This window comes from Calonectris borealis, chromosome 1 (assembly GCF_964195595.1).
Source record: "Calonectris borealis chromosome 1, bCalBor7.hap1.2, whole genome shotgun sequence".
Taxonomy (NCBI): Eukaryota; Metazoa; Chordata; class Aves; order Procellariiformes; family Procellariidae; genus Calonectris; species Calonectris borealis.
In genome coordinates, this window is record NC_134312.1 from 198148580 (window position 1) to 198165574 (window position 16995).

Here is a 16995-nt window from a genome sequence, read left to right on the forward strand (position 1 = left end):
TATAAAGCCTTTCATATCTATATTTATAGATACATATCTCTCTATATACACAAAACCTTTATAAAGGTTCAGTAGGACACAGACTGGAAGATATTTGTGAAAAGTGTGGTTTTTCCCCCTATCTGAAAGTCTCAAAAAGCATTTAAATTGTTTTTAGACAGATGTAGGTATCATACATATTAATCATTGATGAGTCACCATTTATAAAATTAAAACTCAATGAAATTAAACAGTTAGTGACTCCTTACAGTTGACCTATGGGGTTCAATTAAGGACACTACTATGTAAAGAAATAAGGAGGGTGAGAAGGGAGGGAGGGAAATGAAAGCATTTTTAACAGGTGAAACTTATGTATTTAATTATTTCATTTTACACCCCAGCTGCAGAGCTGTTCTTCAAAAGAGATTAGCATACTCCAGTATTAACTACATGGTTCAAGTTTATCCCAATTTCTCAAGGGTTTTTTTTCTGCCTCCTCCCGTTTTTCAAGGGCCAGATGAGACAGGCTGTTGTTTCTTTTGGGTCTTTTTTGTTATTAACATTTTTGCTTATAAGCCAATTAAACTAAAGCAGTTTTGCATGGATCTGTGACCTCAAATCTCGTTCAATGTAGAGGAGCTTAGCAGTCTAGGAAGATCAAACAAATCACAGAAATCCAGAAGTATGTGAAATAAAGTCCAACTTTCTTTTTGAAAGAAAAAGTGAAGTGGCTTAAAGCCATCGTGCCTGCTGTTACCATGAGATTTTTATGGTTTTAATTAAGACCTGTTTTCATAAAAGGAAATTTTAAAACTACTTCTACTTCACACTGTTTAATATGGGTAAGGAAAAGTATGAACTTCATTATCCTAATCGCATAACCCGTCCAGGTTATTTACTGCTTTACCATCAGACTCAACACCAAGCAGTTGATACTAACTCAGATGATCAGATTTGCCTGTTCCCACTAAATATTCTCATAAATTCAATAAATCCTATTCTTCAGATTACTTCAGTATCATTTTCACAGCCATGTTTAGTATTTTCTATTGGGGGAGGGGGGAGGAAGCAGTCAGCTGCCACAAATGCAGCATCTCACAAAAGTAATTTCCATGAAGAGATTTTGAAACAATGCAAAAATCTTGATCTGATAACCAAGTCTAAGAAAACCTATATTTCTTAACACATACAATATTGTCTGTATATACACATCCCAGATCTCTCTTAACGGTTCATAATGTCATTGCACATATGCCATCCTATTCTCTGTTTCTTGCCTGTGTCCCTTCCTCCTCTTTTGATACACATGAAAGATCCAAGCTCAGATCTCAGAACTGCAGATACTCAGTAAGATTTAACTTTGTTACCCTTACATGTTTGGGACATTCACACCAATGGAAATGTAAAATTGGCATTTAAATATGCCTAAGTTTCACTAGTCAACTAACTATATCCTTGATGTCTTTTCCCCTCCCCCCCCCTTTTTTTTTTCTGAAGTCAAGACTTCGAGAAAGTGAGATTTAACCATGCTGATGGCATACATGGAAGAAAACCAAACAGAACAAAACCTTCCACCTACCTCATTTCCAAGCATGACAACAGTACAGAGATGCCCTTCCCCTGAGAAAGGCTTTTATTTAGGAGTAGCTTATTATCAGGTTAACACGTAAATAACTAAATGTTCTGCACTGAAACTATTACTTTAAAAGGGAATCTTGCAACTTTTAAGTAGACAACTAAAGCTATTATTAGGACAAGCCCATGTTCAAGTGCTTAAAAAATAAACAAATAATCAATCATCAGGACCAAGTAGGCAGTCATGGGGAGATGGCATTTTCCCAATAAAAAGTCACAGTAACAATAACCGGTATCCGCACAAAGATCTTTGCCCTCATGTGGCCCACCGAAAGACTGAGGTTTAAGATTTTACAACTTGGATCAAGACACCTTTCTAGATATAATCTTACTGCTACAAAAACAGTGATGTCTTCCCCTAAACATAAAGCAAAAAAAACAGAAGTCCAACCACGCACCAGCACTGATCCTCCATTGGTGCTGTTTTGCTGCATTTTTCAGGCAAACAGATCACTGGTTTTGTGCAAAAAAACCCCATTAGTTTGGATTGTACAATTAAGTGGAATTTTAATCTCAAAACCCCTTCTCCATCAGACTCCCTGCATCTGATCACTTCAAGTCAGTCACTCTTTTCCTGCTTTTATTCAAGTAATTAACAACTAGTAACGGACAACATCATTTGAGTAATAACAAAAAGTACCACAATATCACATAAAATTTTGACAAAAAGTCAATGGCATTTCCGGTATCAGCCAAACTCTCTATATTCCCCTACCAGCTTCTTGGTCTTTGAAAAATGAACTTGCCTGAAGGAGAGCTACGACTTGTTCTTGGGAAATTTAAACCCAGACTATAACACAGAGTGATACTGCACCGGCAATGGCAACGCACACAATACCTACTTCCACAAATACAAGACCTCAAACAAAAGCACACAAGAACACACAAGAGGCAAGTTTTCAAATTTCATGCCTCTTTGCAACTTACATTCTTTGCCATGCCTTTCTGCATTACAGGGGAACACTGATTTAATGGCTGGAAGCAATATTATGCTATCAACAGTAAGTAATTTTCATCCCCAAGCACAACCAGCTCTAAAGCAATGTATCTGTGCATTAGGAACAAAAGGTATTAAAAATAAATAAAGAATAGGTGAAAACTACTACTAGATCAGTTGAGTGATTTATAAAGACTTTTCTTGGCTACCAAGAATCTATCTGGCATAGACTACTCTTTAATAAGGAAGAGAACTTCACTTTCTCCTAAGCCTTTAGAGTACCAGTACTTGTTCCTGAATAAAACCGCTGTAAATCCCAATTCTACACAAAACCGCTAACAATTAACATCCTTTGTTTGAGGGGGAAGAGGAGAACAGGGTACCTGCAGCTATTGCATCCTTATGGGCCAGCTGTTCCACAGGTCAGGTTCTTTTCTATTCAGAATCCCCAAAAGTTGTTTCAAGCCTACAGAAAAACGTAATACTCAAGCTTCCCACTTTGGCCAAGTTTATTCTTCTTTTAACACTCAGTAAGAATCTGATTAAAATCAGCAAGTCCTGCATGCTTTGAACCAGAAAAGAGGATCAACACTTCATTATACACCTGCAGAAATGAGCAAAAAAGCATGGAAGGCATATTTTATAGAACACTAGTAGTATCATGCAAATTAACTAATCCACACTGGAATTCAATTATTTCTACAGTCTTATCTTCCCTACAGTTACAGTTCTTTTAGTATTTTGTTCAAAGTGGATTTAGAAGACTCAAAAATACATTTCTGAAAAAAAAAACACTTGTCCTTCAAGCTTTGTATTTCAGACAAGCTTTTTTTCCAAGGTTTCCTCCATATATGTTAGTTCTAAAATATCAGGTTGAACATCTTAAAAAGAATACAATAACTTTAAATAACCCTCAATTAAATTCATAGAATCATAGAATAGTTTGGGTTGGAAGGCACCTTTAAAGGTCATCTAGTCCAACCCCCCTGCCGTGGGCAGGGACATCTTCAACTAGATCAGGTTGCTCAGAGCCCCCTCCAACCTGACCTTGAATGTTTCCAGGGATAGGGCATCTACTACTTCTCTGGGCAACCTGTGCCAGTGTTTCACCACCCTCATTGTAAAAAATTTCTTCCTTTTATCTAGTCTAAATCTACCCTCTTTTAGTTTAAAACCATTCCCTCTTGCCCTGTTGCAACAAGCCCTGCTAAAAAAAGTTTGTCCCCATCTTTCTTATAAGCCCCCTTTAAGTACTGAAAGGCTGCAATAAGGTCTCCCCAAAGCCTTATCTTCTCCAGGCTGAATAATCCCAACTCTCTCAGCCTTTCTTCATAGGAGAGGTGTTCCACTCCCCTGATCATTTTCGTGGCCCTCCTCTGGACCCACTCCAACAGGTCCATGTCTTTCTTGTGTTGCGGGCTCCAGATCTGGACGCAGTACTGCAGGTGGGGTCTCACCAGAGCAGAGTAGAGGGGCAGAATCACCTCCCTCGACCTGCTGGCCACCCTTCTTTTGATGCAGCCCAGGATACGGTTGGTCTTCTGCGCTGTGGGCGCACATTGTCGGCTCATGTCCAGCTTTTCGTCTACCAGTGCCCCCAAGTCCTTCTCGGCAGGGCTGCTCTCAGTTCCTTCATCCCCCACCCTGACCCAGGTGCAGGACCTTGCACTTGGCCTTGCTGAACCTCATGAGATTCACACAGACCCACTTCTCGACCTTGTTCAAGATTAACTGGTTTTATTCCTCTAGATTCAATACCCATACTTCCTACTCTCACAGTTAACTCTCTCTAATGTTTCCCACTCAGTGCTAAAGCACATGATTTTTCTCCATTCTTATCCTACCCCTGTAATTGAATGAACCTAGACAAGTTCTTTGGCTATCTGGGACTGTTCCATGCTGTGTTTATTGTTCTGAAACAAGGCACAAAGAAAGTTATCTTTGACCAACAGATCAAAGCTGTTCACTGTTTAGACTGTCATCCCTTAGGTTCACAGAACTTATTTCAATGTATTTTCTAATGCTTCACATTCAAAGGCATTAACAGCTACAATTCTACCAAGATGAACAAGAGTGGGGATATTCAAACTACACATTTATAGCCATAGGTCTTACAGTTAACATCACAGTTACCATAAGCATAAAACGAAGCCTTATTTATTTATATCTGAACCTCAACATTTAAGTTTAGCTTTCAAAAACTTCAAAAAATTATTACAGGCTGCCTGTGTGCTTCTCTGGAGCCCAGTAACTTGGCTGAGGAAAACTCTTGCCAAGCTATGATTAGCATTTAGCAGCTTAAAGGCTAACTCTGCTTGTTGTTTCAACCTTGACAACCAACTGTAAGGACACACCATTAAATTTGAGCTTCCAAAACCATTTAACATTTGATTCTGCTGAAAATACAGTTTTACTACATGTTTTGAAAATAAAATCACTTTTTCCTCTTTTAGAAATCCATGATGATGCCAGACATATGCTTGTTTTCCAAACAACTGTTTAAAAGAAAGAATACACTTTCTGATGTTCCTGCCAAAAATAACATTCTGTGGTTTAAAGAAATCTGATAGTAGGCAGTTCACTCAGTTGAGGGAAGAAGGGTTTACATTTGGCAAGGGTTTAGATTTCATGTCTTGCATCTACTTCCCTCCATTTTAAGTTTCTTTGGGTATGAATGTAGCAGTGGGGAGGGGTTTTGTTGTGGTTTGTTGAGTTTTGGGTTTTTTTACATCTCCAAGCATTTCACTCTCTAAAAAAAAGGCATCTGTGGGTTTTACCAGAAATGACATGAAGCAGAAGTTCATCACAACGCATTTCTTTCTTATGGGGAATACTAGGATATAAAAGAGAGAGAGTTTGAAAGGGAAGTAAAAGACTACTTCAGAAGAAATGGATAGGAGAGAGTTTGCAGCAGGAGGAAGTGAAACAGAAAATCCAAATGAGGAAGTAGCACACAACAAAGAATATTAACAGCTTCATCTTAAAATGTAGGACAGGGAAAGTAGGAGATGGATTTGGGGTTTCAGCTGCTGTCATCACAGGCAGCAAAAATACTACCTGCCCCCTAAAGCTGGTTATTTCACTGCTTCCTCAATAGTCTCAGATTAAGAGATAGAACTGGTAATAGAAACATGCAAATTGGACTATATACTGCATAAGACTACTATTTCTGTACATTTCAGAAAGACATTTTAAGACAAAGGTTCAATCTGCTACAGTATTTAACTGAGTCCTTCATTCATTTTACTAGACATCAATTAATAACTCACAGAAATAGTAACTGGATCAATTTACTAAGTGAAGTAAAATATTTAGTCCACTTGAAGCATCTAAGAGAACAAAAATTCTGGAATTTTCCCCAATCATAGAATTTTAATTACTGCTTTCCAGCAGTTTTTGCAAATAAAGTTATAAAACCCATTGAACAGAACCATGCCATCACTCTCCAAGATACAGAAATTACTGAAGGCTGCTAAACCTGCTCCAACATCAAGCCAACTAGTCAGACAACAGTTCAGCCAGCTGAGTGACCAAGAAAAATGTAATCTCCTACATGACAGCAAGCCGCAGATCCATGAAAGCTTAGAGACCCTCAGAATTGTTAGTATGGCAACCAGCATAACATTATTGCAAAGCATGTACCTTCTCCAGCAGAATAGCAAATATTTTAGAAAAATAAGGTCAGAATCCCAATGATCTTACAGTAGTATTTCAAATGCAGCTATTTCAGGCTAATAAAAATCCTTAAGATTAAAAATCCAACCGCTATTAGTCCGCCAACATGGAAGCTTTTCCTGTCATTAGCAGTGTAAATCCAGCACAGAAATTCAGCAACGAGACATGAAGGTCTGTCTTTACAGCATTATTGTCTTGAGCTATAACTAGGTGTTGCTCCTAATCTTATCTATGCGCTTGTGTAGAATTACCCACCCTAAATCAAAGGATGCTTGAAATTTCAAGATAGTCTACAAGAGTATGAGCAGTGTTTGATGACAGAGGGAAATATTCTAATAGTTACATTTCATTTGACGGCTGGAAGACTATACCCCAGTGCATTCTCAGACACTCCTCTTGAGGTATTTGTACCTCATCACTTCAACGTTCAGGTATTTCACGCTTGCCATGCACAAGCTCTCCAACTCTTTACTTGCTATAAATATAAAGTGATTGCTACAGTGAAGATGTACAAGACCTGTAGGATTTGAAAAATGGAGAGCTTCAAGAGAAGCAAGCTGACTGAGCTGAAGGAGACAGGATGCCCTCCATCCACAAAAAAATGAAGCTGCTGAAATGCTAGTTCCTGGTTCTTTCTGCAAAAATAAGGGTGGATAGAAAGCACGTGGCTTGCTCATCTGCTTGTCTAGCATAGCCTGGAAAATACCCTTCAACTACACAGTTAGATAACCTGAAACTGTAACCAAAGTGTAACCAAGTATAACTGTAACCAAACTGTAACTTGTATAACTGTACCAAGACATCGTCTTTAAATATGACTTAGAGTTAACTGCAGCCCCACTCCAGTTCCTGAGTTGGCATGCAGAGGTTATAAGGAATTTCAATATTCAAACTGTGCAAAAAAACAGTAATACATATATGAGAGTGTCTTCAAATTCAGCATAAAATCAAACATAGGCTCCATTTGAAGTGATGTGTTATCTCCTCCATGTTTGCAGCTGTTTAAGAACTCAAAGCAGCAGCCAAGCTTTAAAAAGAAAAACAGTACTTTCTCAGGAAATAACTCAACCATAAACCTCTGCTGATATGAATTCCAGAGAATTTCAACATTCTGTAGAAAACGCAGCAGCAAGCTCTGCTGTAGAAGAATGAACTAAAAAGCCACATTTTCACTAAAGCCCCCCTTCTAATTCAGAAGTTCAAACTCTTCATCTCTTCATTCACATGTAATGAGGCAGAAGAACTTCTCAAAGAAGTATTGACAAAGGCTGTTTGAAGTTTCAAAATAAAATAAGCTTCCCAGGCCTTGTCTTGTAGCATACTAGTCCCCACAGCTGCCTATTGCTCTGTTAGGACAAAACCAAGTCCACAGCAGATGAATGGTTTTTCCTTGGCATCACGGAATACTGACCTTTTCCACTACGGGATTTCAAAACAAACATCAAGAAATCAATTCCAACATTCGCTGGAATACTGTTAACATGTTTTGGTATATTATACCTGTCACCCATTACATACACAAACTTTCCAACTCTTACTTGTTACGAGCAAAGTGGTTGCCACTATGAAGATGCACAAGAAACCTGGGATCCATCAGCTGGAAAACTACGGTCTCTGGCTTTGAGGAAAGTACGTGTCCTAACGCCATTTAATTTTTCAAGTCACAGAAAGGCAGAAGAGAATCTGTTTATACCTTTACCAACCTTTTTTTATGAGCCAAGTTATGGATCCAAGGGCTATATACTGCTCACTTGCTCTAAAAGGGCTCTCCACTCAGGTACACAACGGTGACCCAAACACCACCGTCCTTACCTTACAGGACATCAGAAGCACAAAACAGAAAAGACAGTTTAGCCCTTTCCAGCCTTCAAAGAATGGCACTGCAAGAAGAACAGCAGTGCTAGGCTGCAAGAAAAAGCTACTGGAAAGGGAGGAATGAGCAACAGCTGCATACATCAGCTATGACTGCATACATTCACTGTAAACCCTCAAATAAGGGAATACTCAAACTCAGCTCGCCATTACAGTCATCAGTACTGGAACAAATTTCACCCCCACATTCAATCTGAACCCCAGTCCCTACTAACAGCCCTGTCAATGGTATTTCGCTCTGCTGCACGTGACAAGCAGATAACTGGTTAACCAATCCATGGAAGAAAGTCCTGATAGTCACATTTTATATAATGTTCTCCACTTATAAATATGGCAGAGCTGTACGTAATTCCCAACTTACTGTCCTTTACACACAGCCTTAACATTATGTTCTCTTTGCACTGGCAACTAGACTTGGATAAAACATTTTTTTTTTTTATGAGATTATACATGCTTTTCAGTCTTCACTGACAAGGTACTTTGGTCACTTAGTTTATATGAATATATCTGTCCTGGTTCCAGCTGGGACAGAGTTAACTTTCTTCCCAGTAGCTTGGGGGGTGTGCTATGTTTCGGGTTTGGTATGAGAGGAGCATGGATGGCCCATTGATGCTCTGGTTGTTGCTGGGTGGTGCTTGGTGCACCGGGGAGTTTTTTATCCACCTCCCATGCCCTGCCAAGTGCAGGGGAAGCTGGGGGGGGAGCATAGCAGGTGTGGTTGACCCAGCTGGCCAATGGGTCATCATGCTCAGTATAAAAAACCGGGGCGGGGGGGCCGCCCCCTGTTCGTGACACGCGGTCAGTGGTCAGTGAGTAGTTGCATTGTGCATCGCCTGCTTTGTATATTCTGTTATTGTTCTTGTTATCATTGTTATTATTACTGTTCTACTTTGTTTTATTTCCATTATTAAACTGTTTTTATCTCAACCCGCGAGTTTTTCTACTTGTGCCCTCCCGATTCTCTCCCTCATCCTACCGGAAGGGAGGGGTGGGCAAGCAGCTGCATGGGGTTTAGTTGCTGGCTGGGGTTAAACCACGACAATATCAACAATAAAAGGAAATATTTTTGCACACGCTATCTTCTAAACAGTCAGTGAAACTCAAGTCCTCTAAGGCACCTAAAATACTATTGCATTATACCTTTCATGTTATCATAGAATATCCTGAGTTGGAAGGGACCCATGAGGATTATCAAGTCCAACCCCTGACTCCACACAGGGCAGCCTAAAAGTTAAACCAGATACCTAAGAACATTGTCCAACCACTTTTCGAACCCCAGCTGGCTTGGGGCCACAACCACTTCCCTGTAGAGCTTGTTCCAGTGCTTGACCACCCCTCTCAGTGAAGAACTTTTTCCTAATATCCAATCTGAACTTCCCCTGATGCAGCTTTAAGTCAATCCCTCATGCCTCATTACCGGATACCAGAGAGAAGAGATCAGCCCCTCCCTTTCCGCTCCCCCTCATGAGGAAGTTGGAGACAGCGCTGAGATCACCCCTCAGTATCCTCTTCTCCAAGCTCAACAAACGAAGTATCTTCAGCTGCTCCTTATAAGCCATGCCCTCTAGACCTTTCACCATCTTCGCTGACCTCCTTTAGGCACACACTAATATTTTGGTATCCTTCTTATGTTGTGAGCTCAAAACCGTTGGTATATTTTATTCCATCAACTACCTCTGCCTTCATAATCTACCAATACATTAAGTACATTAAACAGGCTTCGTAAATCATGAAGAAAGCACACTAATTTAATGCAGAATACTACTGTATGCTAAGATCCAACTAATTACCCAACAACCTAAAGGACAAGACACTAAAGAAGAACATAGACAAACATGAGCATAAGTAGCAAATTACAGCATTCCAAGAAAAATATAACATCACCCCAATTCCTAACAAGGAGACGCAAGTGCTTCCTGAATGAGGAATCTCTAACATATTAAAGGTAAGGCAGTAGAGTGTTCAGTATTAAGAGACATGCCCCTAAAAAATTAGGGCTTCCCCTCGGATAACCCAACAGGAAAATACATACAGCACCCTTTGAGCATGGCCATCCAAACAGAGCACTTCAGCTCAACAAGACGCAGTAGCCTCTACACCTTACCAGCATAGCCCCAGTCCAAACAGCACCCTGTTTTAATATTTAACTGTTCAGCAAACACCTTAAATATACATAAAATAGTTACATGTGCTCATAGACAAGCCAGGCACCTGAAAAGATGACAACATTACCTTAGAAAGACTGAAGGAGCCAATTTCAAGAAAATGTCAAAGAAAAAAGTTAGAAAAGACTGAATGACAGCAAAGGATTTCAGCATTCTTTACCTAATGAAAAGTATCAAATAGGCTTATGTAAAATTTCAAATGTCTGAAAAATTATAATTGCTAGCAGCACTTGCTACAAAGTTGAAGAATTTTTTTGATCTACTAATTTCATTTACATCATGCATTAAACAGCACCTTCACTATTTATAATTTAAACTTTCCTTCCCAGTTTTGAAGTTCCATCAGCAAGCAACATAAGGCTGACAAAGGACTTGAGAATCACCATAATAGATACAGAACTCTATAGCAAGTGCATACTCAGATACCAAAAAAACTGCCCAAAAACACATTAATGCATAGTTACAACAGACAAACAAACTTTAACCGTGCTTTTACACCAGCACAGGAAGAATCACAACCACTGCATAAGCCTCCAAAAAGTCTGTCTCATTTGAACTTAATGGTGATAAATATTTTTGGTTCATGTAAATTTATCTGTTTGTACTGTTGTGTAAATGAACAATGCTTGATAGAGTGTTACCACAAGAAATTATTCTATAGTTTCTATATTGGGCAGATTTCCACAACAGGGATGTGCAATAAAAGCTCGTGCCAAAGAAACAGTGAAATAGAGTTTTGATTTATCGAACTAGAGAGAAAACAAGCCAGGCTGTAATTCTGTGCACAACATTTGAAAATCTCATTTTTTCTTCTCCTGAAGAAAAATACATTTAAGTCAACCTAAAATTCTGGTTTTGACAGATGAATGGAAGTTACGACTGCCTTAGCATAGTCTACTTCTATTTATATCAATTATGATGACTGTAAAATATGAACTCTGAACAGATTCAAATTACCATTGATATCTATACATACTTTATCTATGTCACTTAACAGCATTTTAAAGGTTGCATCATATTCGAAGACTATTATAAAACCTAAGTATCTACAGAATGAAAGATTAATTCAAAAACTAAAGCAAAAATACCTGCATGCCAGCCATGTCCAAGACACTTATCTTAGTTATGTCACTATGTTCACTAATGCTTAGCCAATTCTCTAACTCAGCACTCAATAGCCTGTATCAGTTCTTTGCAGTACTTCTTACAAAAACACTCTTGCAAGGAGGTTTTCAATGATGGATGTTTAGAAGAAAACCTACACATTAAGTATAATCTGTTTGATAGTATACAAATGATGGGGAAATATCTTGCTCTGGTTTTGTTTTAGACTGACATCTGTATTTAAAACAAACACAACAGAAGTTCAACCTGAATAACACTCAATTTTTCTGCTTTTAAAAAATATATATTTTAAAATACAAAAGATGATTAACTCAGAGTTGAAGCATGCCTTTGAGTGGCACGAGTATAATGAATATTCAAAAATAAAGTATTAAATAAATTTGGCGTAAAGATGTTCTATGCTTAATAGAAACAGACATTGTCCCCTATTGCTGTATTTGGCTACCAAATCTCTGTAAGAATAAAGAGATGATATTTGTAACCAACAGGTAGGAAGAGGCTCCAAGAATCTTGAAAAAGAGTAACTAAAATTCTGCTAAATGGAGAGCTCTACCAAAAAAAAAAAAATATATCCCAAACACACAGAGCAACTGATTCTAGACCCAGAAAACACCATTAATTTAATGGCAGAATATTTCAGTATGTGAAAGGAAAAACTAATTCGCGATGTGTTTAAATTCAGAATGCCTATAAATCCCTAACGCAAATAAACTTGGATTTGTTTTTTTTAAAAAAACCCACACAAGCAAATCCAAAAATGCTTACTGTATCAACAAGCCTTCAACAAAATTCTCCAGCTATCTCACCTGCCAAAAATAAAGAAATCAAACAAGATAAGCGCCTCGTTTACAGCCTAAATGAGCACAAAGATTTCCATTTTGATCTCCAGTTTCTTCTACACACAAATTTCTTAATTTCTTCCCAAATGTTTTGTTTCCCCTTTCGGCAGAGGAAAAAGAGATGATCAGCAGCTAAAAATATTTCAGTTACCCGAGTTTTCAAAAGAGGGGTGAAAAACAACAGTTTTTACACTTAAAAAAACATCCCAGTGCAAATTTCAACAGCTTTTACAACAGTTAGGCTGGCTTCTGAACAGTTAGATCTAAATAACTGTAAGTGTGAGGGAAAGCAGTCACGGGTTAAAGTTGAAGAAATAAATCTGGTGTAACTTCAGGTTATTTTCATTATTACCTCTAAAGGCAGACTAAGTTCTCAGGAAAGAATGTAAGTGCTATAGCAGTTCTGCTAGATGCCTCAATTTAATTCTTAGTCAAGTCACTGATTTCCTTACATTACAGCTATTCTGTATGCAAGTCTTCCATATGGAGAAGTTGTTAATACTCACCCCTACCTCTTTCTCTCTCTCTTCTTTTAAGAGAATAAGCAGTTACAATCTGTGACCCTTAGTATTCCTTGTACAAGGAAGCTTCTGAAGACAATGTTCAGTTGCATGTAACACTGGAAGACAGGTATTTGTAATCTGATCCTATTAATGATCTTCATATACTGAACGGCTTTAAGATTAGAGAACTAAGAAATGAGCCTGATATAGTAATTTACAGTATTGATGGGGAGAAGTTCTTTCTGCTATTGAGGTAATTAACAAAACTTAGTATCATAACCCACTGGACATGCATAGCCTGGTTAGTAACTTATGCTAATAGTGCAATTCACCTAATACACCACCTGTAGCTCAATATCCTACGCAAGCAAAAATAAAGTAAAAAGAAGTCACAGTAACAATCACAAGAAGTCCAAAAATTTTAATTGGAGCCACACATGAAACAGGAAGATACCAATACATCACCTGTGAATTAAAAAGGCCAAGAAGTGCTGGTATTATATAACCTGTATCAGATTCAAGCTCAGTTACAAGACCATATCAAATACACACCAAGTAAAGACAGGCCTGCAAAAGCAGACTGCAATTAACTGCAACAACATTTCTTGCTCATTCCTCACTAAAAGCAGTCAAGAGAGCTCTGGAAGACTGTGCTATGGGAAGGCTCAAAAGAACAAAGATATAACAGCATTTATTTATCTTTTTACATCATGAGTCCTCCATGCAGTTCTCTCAAGGTTCTTTCCCACTCCAATTACTACAAATTACACCAATATGTAACAGGAAGTGTAATGGAAAAGGGAAGACTTGCAAAGGCATGAAAGCTAATTCACTGTCCAGGTGACACTGATATAGTGACTAAACACTCAGCTACCATCAGCTCTTCTAGAATTCTTCACCAAAGTATCTGCTCTGGTTTGGTTTGGTTTTCAGACATCCTGTCCTGCTCATCACTGTATATAAGAAACTTCAAAATAATATTCCTATCATCTGGCACATGATGGCTTTTCTTCCTCTTTCCTCCATAGAGGAATATTGCCTGCAGACACTGTGATTCTTGTTTCAGAGAAATATATGGCACATACGTTCTCACTGAAGAATAAAGTAAATAAGCCTGAATAAAGTAAATAAGCCTGAGCTAAAGTAGTCACACAAAGAGCAGCTGGTCTGGAGGAGTTTTTTTACTACTCCTAAAATCATAATCCTTTGAGGCATGTTGTACAGACAAGGCATATACCGAAAAACAAAGCAGGTTTAATGCTGCTATTAACTATGAAATGTCATGTGTGTTGTATCATATAAATCAAACATGAAGCCTCAATAACTTATTCCTGCTATGAAAGTCCCTTTTTAAAGAGCAAGCAATTTTATTTCTGACATATAAAGTCATCTTTTATTACTTCCATGGACAAATAGGACAATTAGCAAAGACATACAATTTCAGTAACTATTGTGTATAATCAAGACTATTGTTTCAGTATCTATCTGATTAAAAAAAATGGTTTCTATTTTTTCTGTATTTGAAGAAAATAGCCATGGAAAAGGAGAAGAAAGAGGACTGGCTCAATTATATATTATTTCATGTACAACAAAACCTCTGTATTCACTGCCTAATAACTACATTCACACTGCCGCTAGCAATACAAATACAAAACTAATCCTCCAGCAAGCAATAAGAAAAGTTTGCTTTGCACAACTCCTCCCCAAAATTCAGCTGGAAATAAATCGAGCTTCCACATTGCTCAAGGGGAACATGGTCTCATCCTGGTCTCAACTGAAGAGCTGCAGATAAAACATCCTTCTTACAGTACTTACTGAAAGCCGCAATCTTACTGAGCAAGAATGACTGAGGACCTTTATTTTAGTGTAGGCAGATAACTATCCTTCCATGTTAGTGTATTTTCTTCTGAAAGAAGGCAAAAGTAAGCTGTAACTGAACGTAACACCTAACAAAGCTCAGTTCCACAGCTTCAAATATAATCTTAAACCATAGAATCATTAAGGTTGGAAAAGACCTCTAAGATCATCGAGTCCAACCGCCAACCCAACACCACCACACCCACTACACCATGTCCCTAAGCGCCTCATCTACACGTCTTTTAAATACCTCCAGGGATGGTGACTCCACCACTTCCCTGGGCAGCCTCTTCCAAGGCCTGACCACTCTTTCAGTAAAGAAATTTCTCCTAATGTCCAGTCTAAACCTCCCTTGGCACAACTTGAGGCCATTTCCTCTCGTCCTAGTTTTTAAGTCCTTTTTCTCGTCCTATCTTTAAGTCTGCAAGCATTGTAACTTGTAACTTTAATCTAAGAAGTTTCCAACTTGGGTATTAGTCTACATGACTATTCCATATCATGCCAACCTCCACACAACTTAGCACCTGAGCTACAGATCGCTGTAGAATGGAAGAGCATGCTGCAGAATGAGAACTGCAGCCTTATTCCATTACTTCATTCCCTTCTTCAAGCACACACACTACTAACTACTATGGAAAATACTGTATGAGGCAAATTCAAAACAACAATCTGTCTCATCTAAACGTAGTATTTTTTGATTCCCTAAGTAAAGCTTTCAAAAGAAAAAAAAGACCAGTCTTGCATGATACGCAAGGCAAAACAACTCCTTCTTCTCACCTTCAGATTTCAAGTCTCTTCAAGTTCCTGGCTGCTTTCATAATTTACCCCCATCTTTTTCTAATAGGAATACTTTCCCCTCATTCCCAGTTTACAAAATAAGCACAAAGAACCACAGCTAGACAGCTTTTTCCTATTCCTGCACAAACAGCATACAAACTAAACCATTTGTGCTTTGAAGTATTTTCTATCAAGGAATCTCACAAGTGCATCCAATAACCCATCACTCAAGTACTGGCCCCACTTCACAGATTGCTGCTCAGCCTAAAACTATCAGCCCTTCTCCTGTTAGTTATCTGCAGCAATTACTGAATTGTATCAGAAACGAGAAGAATAAATAAAACATTTCTTAACTGCTTTTTGGATAGCGTTAGACATTCAGCAGTTGCAATAAACCCCTGTCTTCACAGGCCTGCGCTCAATCAGACTCCCAGCTTCTTCTCAGCGACACATTCACTTAAAGAAATAAGTGGGAAAAAAAAACATTAATCTGCAAAAAAAAACCGAGGGGGGAGGGGGGGGGGGAAGGTTTAAAAGTTCCTGAGCTGTCAAGGAGTCCCAGCGCCCTTCAAAGCCGAAGACGATTATTTTTAAGTACTTGAAGACCGCTGCATGTCAGAAGAGACTTGCCGGTGTCACGCCGCGGTGCTGGTGCGGGGGCCACTCGTGACGGAAACACGAGTGGGGAAGAGGCCCCCGGACTCCCGGTTCTCGGGGCTGGGCGCCGTGTTCCCAGCGGCCCGGTCGGAGCGGTCCGATGCGGCTGCGGGGAACACGGCGCCCAGCCCCGAGAACCGGGAGTCCGGGGGCCTCTTCCCCGACCCCACGCAGGGGGGCTTCGCAACCCCCACCCGAGACCGAAAGGGGGAGGGGGAACGCGCCCCGTGGCTCTAAAAAGCGGCGAGGGGCCGAGACCGGCAGGAGGGCTAGAAACAAAGCTTCCCCCCTCCCCGCCACGGCTGAGGCGGGAGGGCCCCGGGACGGGCAGCTCAGCCCGGGCCGGAGGAGAGCGAGCGGCCCGGGAGCGACCCGTCGCTGCCCTCACCCCGGCTGTGAGGAGAAAGCCGCCGCCGCCGCGCTGAGGGGGCTCCCACAGGGCAACGGCGGGATTATCCCCGCGGGCGGGCGGTCAGAGACCGTTAAAAAGCGGCTGCTCCCCCTCAGCGCCCCTCCCGGCGGCCGCCGGGCTCCAGGGGGGGGATGGACCCCCTGAGCGTCGCCGCCCTCGCTCCCTCCCTCTGTCCGCCACGGCTGAGGGAGACGGGAGCACGGCCCCGCACCCACCTGGCACAGCGCTCCGTCCCATGCCAGCCCATCCCGCGCCGCCACCGCGCGACCGCTCCAGCTGCCGCCGACCGCCTTCGCGGGCTAAGCCTCCGCGCCCCCCGGCCGCCGCGCCGCCCCGCCCCGCCCCGCCCCTTCAGCCTCGACCCCGCCCCCTCGCCTCCTTTTTGGACCGTGCCAGAGGGGCGGGGCAAGGCGCGCCAATGGGAGCCAGCGCTTAGCCGCACACATTGCTGATCGGCGTGAAAAGCATCCAATAAAAATGCCAGGAGGGCGGGGAGAGCTGTCAATCAGTGGCCCCTACCTGGGGTTCGCAAGAGGCCAGGCCGGGGCGGGCGCAGGGGAGG

The 16995-nt window shown here is 40.6% G+C and overlaps 1 protein-coding gene across 5 annotated transcripts in view; it reads right to left on the reverse strand.

The window, feature by feature from the left end:
- The window catches only part of WASF3 (WASP family member 3), a 75913-nt gene extending 59153 nt beyond the window's left edge, over positions 1 to 16760 (reverse strand). For 2 of the 5 annotated variants that reach the window (XM_075139880.1, XM_075139878.1), the window contains exons 1-2: positions 16649 to 16760; positions 15719 to 15820 (exon numbers count right to left, since the gene is read on the reverse strand). The gene's annotated coding sequence lies outside the window, so the exon portion shown is untranslated. Of the gene's footprint in view, positions 1 to 15718; positions 15821 to 16409; positions 16549 to 16648 lie in introns of those variants that run through there. The other 3 variants (XM_075139879.1, XM_075139877.1, XM_075139881.1) reach the window with 2 other exon arrangements.
- Positions 16761 to 16995: the final 235 nt, after the last annotated feature.